The sequence below is a fragment of the Vombatus ursinus genome, unplaced genomic scaffold (assembly GCF_900497805.2).
Source record: "Vombatus ursinus unplaced genomic scaffold, bare-nosed wombat genome assembly UNPS02014945.1, whole genome shotgun sequence".
NCBI classification, from domain to species: domain Eukaryota; kingdom Metazoa; phylum Chordata; class Mammalia; order Diprotodontia; family Vombatidae; genus Vombatus; species Vombatus ursinus.
The window spans coordinates 14,231,685-14,250,753 of record NW_020954723.1 but is presented as its reverse complement, the minus strand read 5'-3'; the positions used below and the strand labels follow the sequence as shown (position 1 = coordinate 14,250,753).

At 36.1% G+C, this 19,069-nt stretch overlaps 1 pseudogene; it reads right to left on the bottom strand.

Annotated features, from left to right (window-relative positions):
* The window catches only part of LOC114030054, an 81,793-nt pseudogene extending 68,401 nt beyond the window's left edge, over positions 1-13,392 (bottom strand).
* Between the last annotated feature and the right edge of the window lie 5,677 nt (positions 13,393-19,069).

Sequence of the window (19,069 nt, the reverse complement as noted above, 5' to 3'; positions counted from 1 at the left end):
TATCCCATTCTTTTAGCACAGCTAAATAGCCCCAACCCGCAAAGGCCATCTGATGTTATTATCTCAAATGTCTGAGTGATTTAAGCTTTGATAGTATAATTTTTGATTATCAAAGAAGGTATTTTCTATTTATCACATAATTTCCATGAAATTTATAGCCACTCCAAATGTTTTACCTAGTCATTTTCATGGAAACAATTAATGACATTAGGCAGGTCATACTTGTATTTTCATTCCAAAGTGATGTGGGACCATAGAATCCTAGCATAGCATATTCCAAACTGCATTCTGTGAGACCTTTTTGTTTTGGAATGTATTAACAAAGGATCTATGCCACAGAAAATTGATTAAAAAAACAAACAAACAAACAAGAAGAAAGACCAACAAGAAATCAAGACAAACTGTTTTTGACCATAAGACCATCACTACCCTGTACTGGGGATGATTGCTTTCTCCATCCTGACATAGTTTTATCCCCATTTACCTAACACTTGGGGTCTGTACTTGCCCCTCCTGCCTTCTCTTCATATGATACAACTAGTGCTCTCCTATCACCCAGCTTTTTTACATTTCAGCCTTCTTTTTCCCTTCTCACCCCATTTCTCCATAAAACATATTCCTTTTACCTAGCCTCATACTCTTCATCTGTGAGATACATATGAGCTTTCATATTAGTGAGTGCGCGTGCACACAAACACACATGAAAATGCTATTAGCATCACTACAACCACTTCTTCACAGTGTTTAATATAACACTCTTTATAATCTTACCTAATGCACTGTGTCTAATATACCCTATCTACCAGTCAGTTCTGGGGTTTTAAGGAACAGAGACAAAAATCTCTCCATTTAAGCTAATTATCATGTTTATTGATTATTCTAAAATTTAACAGTTTCTTTATCTTTAAGGTACTTTCTCCCTCCATCCTAACATTTGAACTACTAATTAAGGACTTAGTATAGATAGATAAATAGATATAGATAGATACAGATATATAGGTAGATATAGATCTATCTACTAATATATAGTATATATGTATATATACACATATATAATATATGTGTATATATGTGTATGTATATATACATATATATGATTGTATGTATATATATATACACACACACATACATACACATATACATACGTATATGTATATACACATACAACTATATACATATATGTATATAGGATCTATTTTTCCAACATCGTTATATAATACTATATAATATGTATGTGTGTATATAGGTATATATATGTGTGTGTGTGTGTGTGTGTGTATGTGTATATATATATGTATGTATGTATGTATGTATGTATAGCCCAAAATTGATACATGAACAAATCAGTTTGGGAAACTCTGATCCAGTAAATGAAAATTAAAATTCATGTGGTAATGTATCTCTCTTTCTTCTCTCTCTGTATACACACACACACACACACATATGTACACACACATAAGAACAGTTATAGATTTTTTACAGTGAGTTAAACTATATATAAATATATATGTATATAATGTCATATGTGAATATTATTTTTACATGACTGAGATTCCTATTAAACTTTAATATTTGTTTATCTATTTTTCTAACATCATTATGTAATACTATATCATTTAAAATATTTACACACATATGTACATATAAAATTATTTTTATTAAAGTATTAAGTGAATATATGTGAAACCGTGGGAACAGCAACGACAACAACAACAACAATAAACCATTGCAGATCATCAGCTGCAAGGATGTAGAGAGACTGAAAGATAACTATTTAAAACACCAAGAGTTGCCTGAAATCATGTAGTTACTAGATGATAGTAAGAGTGCCCATACTTTCTGTTTTGCCAATACATATGAGTGTGTGTATGTTTATATATGTGCATATACATGTATATCCATACATGCATATATGTGCATTTTTGGGTGGGGGGAGAATACTACGCCTTTTGGGATCAGATCAATGATTCCATTCAAAGAAGCAAATGGATTGATTATTTTTACCTAGAGGGAGGGATCTAGTGCCCCCATGTTCTAGTCTTGTTTTTCTTCAATGACTTGCATGAAAACATGGATGTTATACTTATCGGTCTTTTAGATGACACAGAGCTGAGGATAAACACAATGACAGATAAAATGCAAAATAATAATAACAATAATAATCTTGACAGACTAGAGCAATGAGTTACAATCTCTCCTTTTAAAAGGTCTACTGAAACAAAGACTCCTCTGGCTCAACAACTAATGAGCGGATTGCTTCCTCCCCTCAAAGGACAAGCTATTTGTTGATGAGTCATACACACAGAAGAAAGCATGGCCAAAAAACTGCTTCATGGTAACCAGGAAAGGTAACTTTGAGTATGTCCCATGAGGTGGCCCATGCTAGAATTGGCAATAAAAAAGGAACTGCATTGAATAATCAGGTAAGTGCAAATTTACACAACATTTTTACATCCATTATGCCATCTTATCCTCACTGTCTTCTGAGAGACAGAATGCAAAGTTATTATCATTACCTGAGGAAATTTCAGATCAAAAGGAGTTTCAGTGATAACTCTGAATCATGCAACTATTAAGTGACAGCTATGACTCAAACCCAGATCCTCAGATTCCAAATCTAGATCTCTTTTTACTAGACCACATTGCCCCCCTTGTTAATTTAAGAAGTAATCTAGCTGAACTAGCTACAAGAATCATGCAGCACAGGAACAAAGAGTAGAAATGACAATTTTTCAACCCCTTTCTTGAGTACAGACTCAACTCTAGGCAATTAAAAAAAAAAGAAGATGAAGCTTGTCATTGATGTACTAACTTATTTTTCTATATCTCTTTTATGTGCCTTTCTCTTTCTTCCTGTTGGGGCATACTGTTCTCAAGCTGCTTGTTGGCCAGACAATGGCATACTCACTCAGAACTGGAATCAATCAGTCAACAGATTAATAACAATTCATTATATTATAATAATTGTTATGGAATTATGCATAAACATTTGTGTTACATACTTATATTATTTATTCAATATTATATTTATTATAATTATATTATATAATTAAAATTATGTGCTGAATGATGGAGATAAAAAGATAAACTAAAATAGCCTCATCCTCAAGGAATTTTTATTCTATCAGAAAAAGCAACATGTACAAATATAGGTATATATAAATACAAAGTAGTTGGGGGACATGGGTACTAGAACATAGGGATCAGAAAAGGCTTCATGTAGAATGTGGCACTTGAGGCAAGACTTGAAAGAAAGTATGTATTCTTAAAGGTGAGGAAAGAATCCATTCCAGGCCTGGAGTAGGGGTAGAGGGCAGCTGACCTTCTGGGTCTATAAGGACACTGACCCAGAAGATGCAACGTTGTGTGTGAGGAATAACATGATAGTTAGTTTGACCGTACCAAAGATTGTGCAAATGAGAATAGTGCATAATTACAATATAGATTTGAGCAAGGCTATGAAGAGCTCATGATGCCTAATAGCAGAGTTTATATTTGTTTCTAGAAGTCATAGGGACCCACTAGAGTTTATTGAATAGAAAAGTTACCACATCTTCACTTTAGAAAAATTACTTTGGCAATTATGTAGAGAGGGGAGGTTTTTGAGGTAAGGAGACAAACTAGGAATCTACCTCAGTAGTTCAGTCGAAAGATGATAAACTAGAGAAGAGTGTGGTTTTGTAACTAGACTGAGATTGACAGATGTGAGAAATGTTATGGAGATAGAAATTACAAGATTTTGCCATTGGATATGTGTGATGAGTCAGAGGGAAGACAATACTAAGATTGTGAGCTTGGGTGACTAGAAAAATGGTGATACCTGCTAAAGTATTAGGGAAGGGAAGTGGACTTTGATTGGATATGGGGAGTGGGGAAGAAAATGAGTAAATTTTGCACATATTGAGTTTGAAATGTCTAGAAGAGATTCACTTCAATATCTCCAAGAGGCAATTAGTAATAAAAAACTGAAGTTTGAGACAGTAGGGCTCGATATATCTGGGAGTCATCAGAATAGAGCTGATAATTAAACCCAGAAGAACTAATGGGGTCACCAAATGAAAATCAAAAAGAGAAGAGAATGGACTTTAAAATACACACCCATAATTAGGGGATGTGATAGGAATAATTATTCATTATCACATTCTGTGGTTCTAACATATTAGAAAAGGGTTTTAACATATCACATCTTTTGGTCCACCCCAATCAAAACTCCCATTCCTTCAGTATAAACCATCTGTGCTAGGTGTACAGTAAGATTGAACTAGTCAATTTGATTGAAATAATCTATCTTAAAGTGAGTTATAGCTCCTTAACTCTATTAGATACATATTTCTCCTTTTCTCCTTCCTCCCTCCCTCTTTACTTTTTCTTTTCTTCCTTCCTTCCTTTTCCCTCTCTTTGTCTCTCTGTCTCTGTCTCTTTCTCTCTCTCTCTCTCTCTCTCTCTCACACACACACACAGACACACACACACACACACACACACACACATTGGCCTCTATCTTTCAACCACTCGTAGGTCAGATGATGACAGTGATTGGCATGGAAGCTTTGATTTACTTCATATTTGATCTGGCCTTCTGACCCTCTTTGTCCCTTCTTAGGTATCCTGTTTGCTCCCAGCTTCTGAGGGGTTCACCATGTTGGATATCTGATAAATTTTAAGTCCTGCTGCACTTAAGAACTGAAATTCAAGAGACTGACCAGCTCCAGCCTCCACAGTAGCCATAGGCATGTGCCACCATGCTCTTCTGGAATTTTAATTTTAAAAAGTAGATGCCAGCTTACCTAGATGAAACTAAGATGGGTAGAATTTCAGGAAATGTTACAAATCAAAGAGAAAATTTTTATAATGATGGGCAGGAACATAATTACTCTCCCCCCTTATGAACAGCTTCTCTAAGTTCCTTCTTTTCATAATTGCATTCTACCTTTTTCTACTGAACCTATAGTTGATTTTTTTTGAGAATTTAGGAAAATGTTATTCCCCAGTATGACTGTTACTCCATGACAGTGTGTGGAATTCTGCCTTTAGAGATTTATTCCTTTTATATATTTTAAAAAAAATTACAGAGGAACAAACTAATTCACATTAGGTCATAACTTCATACTGATAACAAAGAAAGGAAATTAAAAGCATAGGAGTTTCTCAAGGGAGGAGGTAAGAAAAAAAGCACAGAAAAGAGAGAAGAATGACACATAAGATAACCTTTCTGAACCTTACAGCCAGGTCTGACTTTAATATCAGTCACTAGTTCTCTAGTTCAAGGTTTCTAGAGAAGTGGGCTAAGATATTTCTTTCCACTGAGCTGGATGATGCCATCTGTGTGACCCTCCAGGCTGTAAATAATTTATTCCATGGTGTGTTCCAATTTACACCTTTTATCCTGCCTGTGAACTGAGTGCTGCCTGGGAGTTTAAAAAGGTGGGGGATGAAATCAAGATAGAAACTTTTCTATCCTGTTTTCTATTGAAAAAAGATTCCAGAAAAGTCCAGTCTAAGAGATAAAAATGAAAGCAACAAGACTTGGGTTCATAATTAGATCAGATGAGACAGGAAAGGAACTGAGAATGAATAAGGCTTACCTCCCTGGGTATTTCTATGTAGAACCAGAATTAACTGATAGTGTATTTTTTTCCCTTTTTTGTTATTATTTACCCCTATCCTGTTTAATGAAACATCCTTTTTAGACAAAAACTTTTCAAAGAATCCAGCTGTATTTTTATATACAAAAGAATGAGGAAAGAAGCTCTGTTCTTCTCCATGGAGAGCAGGGAACTGACCACCGTGGCAATAGAAAGAAAATGGTGGCAGCTGGGAACCTGAATAAATTGAGAATCTACATTTTCCAATAACAAAATGATTGTGTGTATGGAGTGCTGCAGGCCTGCTACACACTCTGAGGCCATACATTAGTACAGTTACCCCTTTCACAGCCAGTCTGTTAGGGGCATGGCACCTCCTTGATTTGGAAAAATACACATAAAATATTTAGAAGCATTGGATGATAATTCCTGAACCAAGGTTGATTTGGACACTAGCTAAGGCAACTAAATAATTAGTTCTCTGTTACCATACCCAAATATATGGATGCATGAAGCATTTCATTGGTTTACTAAATATACATGAAATTGTTTTGCTTTTTGTTCTCATCATTCTCTAGATAAAGTTGATTCTCTATTTCTGGTTTCATATTTTATCCTGGTACTTTAGAGATTTCATTTCACAAAGGGGAAAAGACACAAAGAAGTTCAGCCAATTACTATTATTCAAATAGCAATTCAGTGGCAGGGTTGATGAATGACTAAATCTGATGTTTTCCAGTCCATTTAGCTCAGATACCTCTCTATATCTATTGAAAAGAGCTATTTTTAACAATCTTTAGACATGTTCCAGCTAATTGTGTGTAAAAAGAAGAGAATGAATATTTTCCTTTTTCCTTATCTCATATAGTTTTAGAGCCAGAACAAATATTAGACGATATTTCATCCAATCCCCCTATTTTACAAATAAAAAAACCAAGGCAAAGAGAACTAAAGTGATTTGTCCAAAGTCATAAAACTAGCTATTGGTAGATGCAAATCTAAGACTCTGAGTCATGGAACAATGAAAAGAGTGATGTGTCCTTGTTGTTGTTTCTAATTCAACAAAAGTTTATTGAACCTAACAAGTAATGGCAAATACAGTACAATCAAGTGACTAGATTGATTTTGTACTTGTAGTTATAAATTGAAATAGAAAATGATATTAAAGCTTTTTAGGACAGTTTTAAAATCTGACATGTTGGACAAAGGAGAAAATTATATATATATATATATATGTTAAGGCTTTGGCATAAATTTTTCAACCTAATTATAGAAGCATTTACTGGAAGCTTAATCTGTTTAGGTATTGTGTTGGAGATACAGAGAAAGAAATGTCATTTTTCTTGGCCTCAAGGAATTTACAGTCTAATAGTGGGCAAATGACATGTACTAAACTACAGGTCCAACAAGGGTCAGAGATGGGATGGGGCAGAGATACGTTAAGACTAAAAGAGAGTCACAAGAAAGGTGCTATGAGAAATTTGAGGAAGAGGGGATTGATTTTAATTGCAGGATGGTGACTTGAGAAGATTTCATGAAGAATTTGGCACCTTAATTGGAGCCTGAAGGAAAAAGAAAGAAAAATAGGTGGAAATAGATCTATTTTATTCTAAGCATATTGCAGTGCATGAAAAAAGATCTACTTTATTCTAAGCATGCTGGAGTGCATGAACAAAGTGGAAGGAGATAGGAGAATAGGGATATTGGTTTTCTAGCTTTTCTGGAGCACAGTCTGGAAAGGAATAAAATAACTTTCTTCATTAAAGATTGATTATGTTCAGGGTTTTATGCTAGGGGCAGTGGGATCTATAAAGTTTAAATAAAACTCAATTTCTCTTTTTTAGTCCAGCAGGGATAAAACACAAATACAGATAACTATACACATTATTGTATGACGTTACAAAACAAAATTCTATATGATGCCTTGAGGGAAAAAAAAAAACAACTTTTACCCTCAATTATTTCCTGTGATGACCCAGCTCTCTTTCTTTATTTAGTTTTCCTTGCACCTGTAATGCTTCCCTCCCTCCCTTTCTTTTTTTTAAGTATTATTTATTTATTTTTAACATATGTGTGTGTGTTTTATATATATTGAGTTCCAGATTCTCTGCCTCCTTCTAGCCCCTCCCTCATCCACTGAGAAGACAAGTAATATAATAGCCACTATGCATGTGAAATCATGCAAAACATATTTACATCTTAGTCATGTCACAAAAAGAAGAAAATAAAGTGAGAAAAAGCATTTCAATTTGCACTCAGAGTTCATCAGTTCTTTCTGTGGAGCTATTTCATTCAAGAATCCTTCTCAATTATCTTGTATCATTGTATTTATTGATCAGAATAGGTAAGTCTTTCACAGTCAATTATCATCATAATATTGTTGTTACTTTGCACAATGATCTCCTTGTACTGCTCATTTCACTTTGCATTAGTTCATATAGGACTTCTCATGCTTTTTCTGAAACTATCCTCCTCATCATTTCTTACAGCAAAATAGTGTCCCATCACAATCATATGCTTTTACTTGTTCAGCCATTCCCAATTGAAGGGAATCACCTCCATTTCCAATTCTTCGTCACCACAAAAAAAGCTGTAGTTTCCAACTTCAACAGCATTTCATAAGTGTACCTTTCTTCCCTCATCCCCTCCAGCATTGTCATTTCTGGTAGGTGTTTTAGGTGGTACCTCACAACTGTTTTAATTTGGAATTCTTTAGTCAATAATGATTAAGAGCATTATTTTTTTAAAATATAGCTAAAGATAGCTTTGATTTCTTCTGAAAATAGCCTGTTCAAATTCTTTGGCCATTTATCAATTGGAGAATAGCTCTTATTTTTATAAACTTGAATCAGTTCCCTATATATTTGAAAAATGGGTTTTTTTTTTCAGAGAAATTTGCTGGATAAATTTTTAACATTAACAAATTGTCTATGGTACCATTTAGCAAATGTAAGTCTCCCTCATTCTCTTTTTTAATTAGGTTTATTTTTGCTTTTGCTTTGTCTGGCTCCATGATTGAATCTCTGCCTTTTTTACTTAGGCTGAAGCATAATAAATTCTACTCCAGCCCATTTTTTTTTTTAAACTGTGTATATAGCTTTCTGTTTCAAGTGTCTTTTGTAAACAACATATTGTTGGATTCTGGTTTCTAATCTATTCTGCTATCCACTTCTGTTTTATGGGTGAGTTCATTCCATTCAATTCACAGTTATGATTACTAACTGTGTATTTCCCTCCATCCCATTTTCTTCAATTTAGCCTTCTCTCTCTCTTTTATTCAGTCCCTTCTCTACGAGCTATTTTGCTTCTGATATTTAATGTTTTTTATGTTCTGATTTCTCTCCCTTTCTCCTTCATTTCATGTCCCCCACATTGAGAAAGCAAGCAATTTGATATAGGTTATATATGTGCAGTCATATAAAACATATTTCTGTGTTAATCATGTTATGAAAGAAAACACAGACAAAAACAAACAATAAAAATAGAGAAAGTAAAGAAAGAGTATACTTCAATCTTTATTTAGATTCCATCAGTTCACTTTCTGGAGATGAGTAGCATTTTTCATCATAAATCTTGGATCATTTTCTTGATCACAGATGATCATCCTTACTATATTTCTGTTACTGAGTTCAATATTCTCCTAGTTCTGCTCATTTCATTTTGCACCTGTTCATGTAAGTCTCTCCAGGTGTTTCTGAAACCATTGCGACATATAAAAAGTTTGAGAAACCATTTCTTGGTAATGAATCATTTTATTAATCATGTTAACAAATAATTAATAAAAGGGATCAATGGCACTCTCTAATAACAAAGACCCCTCATGGAACCCACTCAATGCTTATAAGTCCTGGAAGAGTGAGCATTCCAGATGGTATCAATCAACTCTGATTAGTTAACAATAAGACTAATACTATTACAATGAGAGGTGGGTTTATTCTAATGAGGGACTGGGGGACATGATTTATCACTTGGTCTTGAAAGAGACTTACCTCTTTTCCAGACTGCCCCCACCTAGGGCAACATAGACAAAAAGGAGTCCACCTCTGCTTCAACCTGGCCGACTAAAACACAATGGGTTTGATTAGATTAAATTATTTGTAAGGTTTTCTAGTTTGGTGGGGTGTCCAACCCTGGATCAAAAAGCATACACCACTGGGATTTGAACAATATTATCCATCAAGAATATCCTTCAGAGATTGAACAATTTACAAGTTTCTGGAAAAAAATCTGGTCCTAATTCAATAATTGGTTATTAATAAAAGAGAGAAATATTCATTTCTTTCAACATCCTGCTTGTCATTTCTTATCTCACAATGCTATTCCATCACAACCATATACAACAATTTTTCAGCTATTCCCCAATCAATGGACACTCTCTCAATTTCCAATTTTGTCACCACTAAAAGAGCTTCTTTAAACATTTTTGTACATATAGGTCCTTTTCTTATACACACACACACTCATACACACATACACACACATATACACACACATATATACACATACACACACATATATACATATATACCCACATATACATATAAGATATCTTATACAATGTATATATGCATTTATATATTTACATTATATATTTATATATATTTCATATATACACATATGTATATGTATATTTACACACTATATATACATATTTTTCTATTTATATATAGACCTATCTATATATAAATAGATCTATCTAACTATCTATATATAGATCTATATCTATCTTTGGAATACAGACCTAGTAGTGCATTTTTTGGTCAAAGGGTATGCATGGTTTTACAGTCCTTTAGGCATAGTTCCGAATTGCTCTACAGAATGCTGGAATCAGTATACAACTTCACCAACAGTATATTAGTATCTCAATTTTCTCACTCCCCTCCCCCAACATTTATCATTTTTTTTCTGTCAAATTAGTCAGTCTGATAGGTATGGGGTGGTACCTCAGATTTGTTTTAATTTTCATTTCTCTAATCAATAGTGATTTACAGCATTTTTTTTTATATGAATATAGAAAGCTTTAATTCCTTCATCTGAAAACTGCCTGTTCATATCCTTTGGCCATTTATTAATTATGGAATGGCTTTTATTTCTATAAATTTGACCCAATTCTTTATATATTTGAAAAATGAAGTTTTTATTAGAGAAACTCGCTTTATTTTTTCCCTACAGTTATGATTGCTATGTATTTCCTTCCATCCTATTTCCCCCCATTTATCCTACTCTCTCCTTTTACTCTGTGCATTCTCAGAAGTTTTTTGCTTATGACTTTTACCTCACTCAATCTACCCTCCCTTCTCTCTGTCTGCTCCTCTTTCTTTATTTCCTTCCTCTTTTCTTTGCCTATAGGGTAAGACAGATTTCTATATCCAACTGAGTGATTATGTTACTTCCTCTTTGAGCCAGTTCCAATGAGAGTGAGGTTCAAGCATTCCCTACCATCTCTCTCATCTTCCCCTCCACTGTAAAACCTCTTTCTGCGCCTCTTTTATATCAGTTAATTTACCTCATTCTACCTCTCCTTTCCTCTTTCCCAACCCTTAATTTAAGTTTATTTTTTAAAAGATAATTATCCTATCATATTAAACTTACTATACCCTTGTCTATGTATACTCCTTCTAACTGCCCTAATAATGACAAAGTTATTAGGAGTAACAAGTATTTTCTCATGTAGGCTTGTAAACAGTTTAAACTTATTGAATCCCTCATGATTTCTCTTTCCTATTTACTTTTTATGTCTCTTTTGAGTCTTGTATTTGGAAGTCAAATTTTCTATTCAGGTCTGATTTTTTCATCAGGAATGATTGAAAAGTCCCTATTTCATTGAATATTCAATTTTCTCCCTGAAGGATTACACTTAGATTTGCTATGTGGGTGATTCTTGGCTATATTTCTGGCTGTTTTGCCCTCCAGGGTATCATAATCCAAGCCTTCTAATTCTTTAATGCAGAAACTGTTAAGTCTTGAGTAATCCTGACTGTGGTTCCACAACATTTGAATTGTTTCCTTCTGACAGATTGCAATATTTTCTCCTTGACCTGGGAACTCTGGAATTTGGCTCTAACATTTCTGGGAGTTCTTATTTGGGGATCTCTTTTAGGAGGTTACTGGTTGATTCTTTCCATTTCTATTTTGCCTTCTGGTTCTAGAATATCAAGGTTATTTTCCTAGATAATTTCTTGAAAGATGATATCTAGCCCCTCCTACCTTTGTTTTTAATCATGGCTTTTGGGTAGTGCAATAATTCTTAAATTATCTCTCCTGGATCTATTTTCCAGGTCAGTTGTTTTTATAATGAATTATTTCACATTTTCTTCTTTTTTTCATTCTTTTGATTTTTTTTATTATTTCTTGATGTCTCATAAAGTCATTAGCTTCCACTTGCTTGATAAATTCTAATTTTTAAGGAATTATTTTCTTTATTAGGCTTTAGTATCTCCTTTTCCATTTGGGTAATTCTACTTTTTACAGAGTTTTCTTTTTTTTTTCTTCAGTAAAGTTTTGTACCTTCTCTTTTTTTCCATTTTTCCATTTCTGTTTTTTTTTTCTCAACCCCAGGGGATTTATTTCTTCCTATAATAGACACCATGGGTAGCAGCCCCAGCTTGGAGCATTCTGTGCTGTTACAGATCTCTAAGCACCTTAGAGAATGGAGATTGGAAGAGGAGGAGGAGGAATAGGAGGAAATGGGGAGGGGGCTGGGCTCTTTCCTAGGGCAAGGAGGTTTGGGACTCAGCTCAATCACAATAGGCAAGAAGGAGATGAATGTTTGTGGAAAAGGTGGGGCAGGTTCCAGTCAAAGGGCCAGGGACTTCTCAGAGAGAAAGAGAGCAGCTCAGTCCAGAGTGATGAACTCCTATCCCCTATGGGGTTCCACTTCCTGCTTCTCAGGTTTGCAGATATTAGTAACCTGGTCCTCTCCAATCCTTACTCTGAGTCTGAGCAGCCTCCTGGGCCCTTCATCTGACCATGTGAGCCAGTATATGAAGAGGGGCTGGGTGGTTCACAATGGCCAAGGTCAGGTACATGTGAAGATGGTGCCACCCCCCTCAGACCAGGTTTCCTTCAGCTGCCACTTTGGATAGGATTTTCAGTCAAAAGGTCTCAGTCATGAAGATGAAGATGGCCACACAATACCAGCTGAGCAACAAGTAGTAGCCAGTTCTCCCAACGAGCAGGTCAGTCACGACCTCACCAATCATCCCCACACACTTGTACCCTGAGAAGGCCAGCAGGTTGATGGTGGTGAGGTCTGTGTTGATAGTGACCAGGTAAAGGCTCAGAAGAATGGCAAGCACCTCCACTGTGTGCAAGCGTAGGGCTGAGCTAGTCTGCAGACCCAGGAAGTCTGATGACAACCCATCCTGCATTGCCAGCACTAGGCCAGTAACCAGGATGTATGTGATGAAAGCCATAGCTGGAATGTAGAGATCTGGGGTGTTGATGTAGAATCTCAGGGCCACCAGCATGTCCTACTGGTACTGTACCTCCCAATCCTGGTGCAGATAGGAAACACCAAGAGCCCCAGTTTCTTTCCCACATACAATGACCACATCAAAGTAATAATTAAGCTTGGTGACAGGAATGAAGCAGTCAATATTCCTGTCCACCAGCTCCTTGCCATGAGCAGCTAGGCTGCTCCCATAGACTACCAGCAAGGAAGGACAGCTGTAAGGGGGAAGCATAGCCCCGGTCCCTAGGGTCCAAGGGGCCAGATAGCTCCCAGGCCCATGGGCTGAGCTAGTGCTATGGAAGAACTGGTGGGGATTGACCAAGCTGGCTCTGCCATGGGTATCCTCCTCTTCATGGAGTGCCAGGCACTCCCTGCCACTGTGCCCCTGCCGAATCAGCTGTATCCTGGAGCAGGAGATCCATCCCAGCCTCAATGGGCACCAAAAAGACTCCACTTATGCTTTTTAAGGAGAGTTTCACATCAGTGTATTTTTGTAGATATTTTTCCATTTAGCCGATTTTACTTTTGAAGGCATTCTTCTTTTCATTGGTTTTTGGTGCTTCTTTTACTATTTGGCCTAGTCTGTTTTTTAAGGTATTATTTTCTTTGGTATTTTTTGTGCCTCCTTTGCCAAGCTGTGGACTCTTTTTTCATGATTTTCTTGTATCACTCTCATTTCTCTTCCTATTTTTTCCTCTACCTTTCTTACTTAATTTTAAAAATCCTTTCTGAGCTCTTCCATGGCCTGAGACCAATTCATATTTTTCTTTGTCTTTTGATGTAGCAGTTTTGACTTAGTTGTCTTCTTTTGAATTTGTGTTTTCATCTTCCCTGTCATCATAGTAACCTTCTATAGGCAAGATCATTTTTTATACCCTTTGCTCATTTTTCCAGCATTTTTCTTGACTTCTAACTGAACGGAACTCTGTTTACAGAATGTAAAGGGTACTGTCCTAAGCTTCAAATTTTTTGTGCAACTGTTTTCAGAGATAATTCTGGAGACCTCTAAGCTTTTGGTTCTTCCAAGATGATTTGATTTAGGGAGAGATGTGTTTACTACTGGCCTGCGTTCTTGTCTATAAATAACCATAACACTCTCTTACACCTTGCAAGTATGACCAGGGTCCACACTCCCCTGTGGCTTCAAGCTTTGCTGTGCTAGGGCTCCTCCTCACCCTAGGACTGGGACAGAGATCTTTGACTTAGTCCAAATATTAACACTGAAACAGAGTCCTCCCCATGATGCAAGCAAAGGAAACTCTGTAATCTCTTTCTGATTAGTTGTTTGACCCCCTTTCCATATGTGGGATAAGAGATCTGGAAACCATCACTGCCACCACTAATTCAGTTACCCCCATGGCCTGCTACTGGTTTCTTGGGGCACAGCCTGTGCTGGACTTTGCTCCACTCTCACCCTGGTACAATAGACATTTCCAGATGACTTTCTAAGTTGTCTTATGCTGGAAAATTCTTTCACTCTATGTTTTTATGGGTTCTGCCACTCCAGGATTTGTTTTGAGGAATTATTTAAAGTTGTTTAGAGAGGTTTTAGGAAGATCTCAAATGAATCCCCAACTTTTCTCCATCATCTTGGCTCCCTCTTCCCAACAGTGAATTTTTGTGCCTCTTTTACCATTAAATTAATTCTGTTTTTAAGGATTTTTGTACAGTTTGTTTGTGACTCTTTTGCTAAACTGTTAGTTCTCTTTTCCTAATTTTGTTGCATCATTCTAATTTCCTTTCCCAATTTTTTTTTCCTCTGCCACTCTTATCACTTTCTTTAGCTGTAACAGAAATTCTTGTTGAGCTTGGGTCCAATTAATGTTTTTTTTTTTTTTCTATGAGCCTTTGCTTGTAGCTATTTTAAGATTGTTTTCTTCTGAGTTTGTGTCTTGGTTTTCTCTGACATCATAGTGCCTTTCTATCTTCAAGTTCTATTTTTGTTGTTTGCTCATCTTTTCCAGTTTATTTCTTGACTTTGACCTGCATGTTAAAATTGGTATCTGATCACTTTGGGGTTGGAAGGCAAGGTTTCAAACTTCAGGATTTTTCATGCTGCTATTTCCAGAGCTGGTTTCTTGGACTCTGTAAGCATTTAGATTCTTCCAAGGTGGTGCGATACAGGAAGAGTTGTGTTCTTGCTCTCTGTGTCCATATTCTGGTCTTCACCCAGGAAAGGCACTGCTTCCCTGAAGTCACAAGCACTAGTGATCCTCTGAGCCCTGGAACTGTGATCAGGTCCCCTGTTACCCTGCAGGCACAAGTGCTGGAAATCTTTTCTGCCTTGGAACCATGTTCATGGCCTTTGCTTCCTTATGACCGACTAGAAGTATGCCTCTTCACCCTGGAACTGTGACCCAGAACTATGTATGTATGATAGAGTGGCCAAAGTATATCAGGTTCTGCACCAAGTGACAGCAAAGGGTCACCTGTAATCTTTTTCTTACCAGTTGTTCAAACCCCTTACTATTTCTGGGCTCAGGACTCCCAAACCTGCAGCTGTTATGGCCTCTAAGTCCTATAGTTGTTGTTCCACAGTGAGTGTTCTGGGCTGGTTCCCATTCTGGTGTCACAGATCTTGTCTGCCCTCCTCCTAAGCTATATTAGGCTAGAAAAAATGTGTTATCCTGACCTTTTGTTGGTTCTGCTACTCCAGAGTTTGATTTGAGGTGTTATTTTAAAGTTCTTTGGAGGAGAATGCCTTAATTCCTCCATCTTGACTCTGTCCCCAACAGTGGTGTTTTTAATGCAGTAGTTTGAGCTTTATTCTTGACTCTATCATTTACTACTTGTGTGACTTAGGATAAGTCACTTCAATTCTCAGGTCCTAATTTTTCCTCATATGTAGTAAGAGAGACCAGTACTAGTTGACCTCTGAGATACCTTTAACCTACAAATCTATGAGTTAATGATTCCCATTTAATTACTTTTTTTTCAGTTCACCTTATTATATTTGCTCTATAGGTTTCTAGTTGATTACATTAGGGTGAAGTAGGAAGCATAACTTGATAGTAGACTGTTTAACAAGCAGCACAACTCTTGGCTTCTCTTTTGCTCAGCTCACACAGCATGTGGTTAGCGCTTGCTCTGCCAGTTTCAACTACCATATCATTGTGAGTGAGTTCAGCTATCCATTCCCAGTCCATCTATCAACAGTAAAACAATGATCCCATCTAACTCCTATAGGGATTTCAGAACTGTGAAAACTCCACCTGGGAGATTGTGGTTTTTTTTTTCCCTCTCTATTGGTAGAGTTGTGTTCTTCTGGGTTTTATTTGCACCTATCTAATGATTCAGACCCTCTTTCTAACTCCATCATGCAGTGAAATCCTGGATCTGTCAAAGATGAGATCTCTGTTAATTAATAAAAGCACAGACCAATGACAAACATCTACTTTCAAAGCAGTAACTCCCACAAGACAAAGATCAAGCTCTTTACTCCTTTCATCAATATTTGACTTCTACAGCCTGTAAAAGAATCATGAAGTAGTCTATGTACTTACTACCTATCATCTACCTATTTATCTATCTACTCTATTCATCTATCCATTCATCCATCCATCCATCTATCTATCTAGACAGCTGACAGAGTAGATAGAATGCTGGACCTAGAGTTAGTAAGACCTGAGTTCAAATCTGGCCTAAGGCACTTACCAGATGTGTGACAGTATAAATGTGTCCTATCTGTAAAATGGGAATAATAATAGCATTGCTTCCCAGGGTTGTTGTGAGCATCAAATGAGATAATAATTGTAAAGCACTTAGCATAGTATCTGGCACATAGTAAGAGCCACATAAATGTTAGCTGTTATTAGCTATCTTTCTGTCACTTAGCTCTAGTTTTTTTTTGTTCATTCATTTTTGTCCATTCAATCATTCATTTATTCATTCTATCATTCATTCACTAGTGTTTGTTTAATCTAATAATAATTGTTTTTGTACCTAATAGAGTCATTCTCTGTTGTCTCATCAAAGGGTTATTATTTGGGGCATAGTAACAGAAATTTAGAGGGTGCTGATAGTTTCTTTATGTTGCTCTTTCAACATAGTAACTACTGAGCTTAACACCTAATTAGCAAAAATAATAATAATAGTGAAAATAATAAGCTAATTTTACCTAAGCATGGGACCTAGAAGACAGCTGAGAAAATATATTCCCCTTCATCCTTTGAAAAGGTAGGGGACTACAGGTTTGGAATATTACTTATACTATTAGACATGAGTGATGTGTTTACTGGATTTGCTGAACTGTTTTTTTCCCCTTTCTAAAAAAAAACAAACCTTTGTGACTAGGGATCTTTTTTTTTTTCTGAGTAGGGGAGGAGGAAAAGATAGATTTAGAAATGAAGTTGATTTAAAAACAAAGGATATCAACAAGTATAAGTTGTTTTTTATTTTTTAAAGGAAACTGGCCAACATCCTTCCCTTCAACTTCCCTCTCCAGTCCACCCCACCCCCACCCCAGATGATCTTTCTAGCAATAACAGTATCCCCCAGGCTCACTGTTGGTGGAAGCTAGTGCATTATGTCTCTGACTCCTGCCAAATTTAAGATCTAATTTTGTCTTTAAAAGTCAGTTTCAGGGAATGGCTCATGCTGATTAGCCCAGACATCTAAATTGTTAGTTATGACTTTACTTCATCAGTATAAGGATGTTCTTGAAAGCTAGATAAGCAGAGTAAAAGACCTAACCTAACCGGTCCTATCAAGCTAGAAAGCTTTCAAATATGATCTTCATGAGGGACTGTCATAAAAATAAGATCATCCTATCTAATTTCAAAGAGACACAAACAGAAGACATACTGGCATAGGGTAGTAACCCCAGCTACTGGGGAGCCTGAAGTTGGTGGATAACTTGAGCTTAGGAGCTCTGAGCTAAGTTGATCAGATGTCTGCAATGTCTGGTTTCAACATGATGAGCAAAGAAAATAAAGGGTCTCAGTTTATAAAAGGAAGGAACAACTAGCTGAAATTCTGGTGCAAAGGAAGAAGAGGAGTGGGAATAGGGACAGAGGAAGGGTCGATGATGACTTTCATTTTAGCTACGTCAATGTATGAGGATGGTTTTCTGACACATAAATGTGTTGTAATCTGTATGAATGGAAGGATTACCCAAATATATGAAATCATGTAAGTTAGATATATTAAGGTATTGTACATGTAAAGATTACTTCTCTTTCCAGACATTTCTTCAGTTTCACTTGACCCTGGGATAACAACAACAACAACTAGCACATTGTACCTACTATGTGCCCAGCACAGTGTTAAGCACTTTACAAATATGATCTCATTTGATCTTCACACCAATTATTATCTTAATTTTACAGTCAGGGAAACAGAAGCAAACAGAAGTTAAATGACTTGCTTAGGGTTACATAGTTAATGGATACCTGAGGCCTTATTTAAATTCAGGTCTTCCTGACTCTAGTCCCAGCAGTCTCTCAACTGTGATACCTAGATACCTAGGGTTCATTCTATGTCTAAGATAACTTATTTCATAAATCTTAAACTTTCCCTGTAGCTTAAGTCACTCCATACTGCCCACCCCCAACAAATGTATAAAGTATTTTCACCAATGTTTTTGAAGCATTATTTTAATTAAAAAACATTTATTTTTTCTCTCCCTCCCACTTTTGTCCTGGGAAAAAAGAAAAGAAAAATGCAACCCTTGTAATAAATATGCATAGCCCTCCCTGAAGCCAAACTGAACACCTGTTGGATGTTAAACATTCCAACTCTAATTTATGCTAAGTTTAAACTCCATTTCCCTTTCACTAAACAAGAATACATTAAAAAAAAATAAAGCTGTCCCCAAATTGTTTAAATGTTTATGTGAGGGTGGGACAAGGGGATTACAGGGAAGAATTCAAATTAAGGTACTGAGGAAATACCCAAATTTCAGTTGTCTTACTATAGTGGATATTTAGAAAAATAGGTATTTAATATTCATAAACAAAGTGTTTTTCTATTGATTTAAGACTTGAAAGAATGACTCGCTTTATCCCGACATCTTTCTACTTCAACCTCTTAT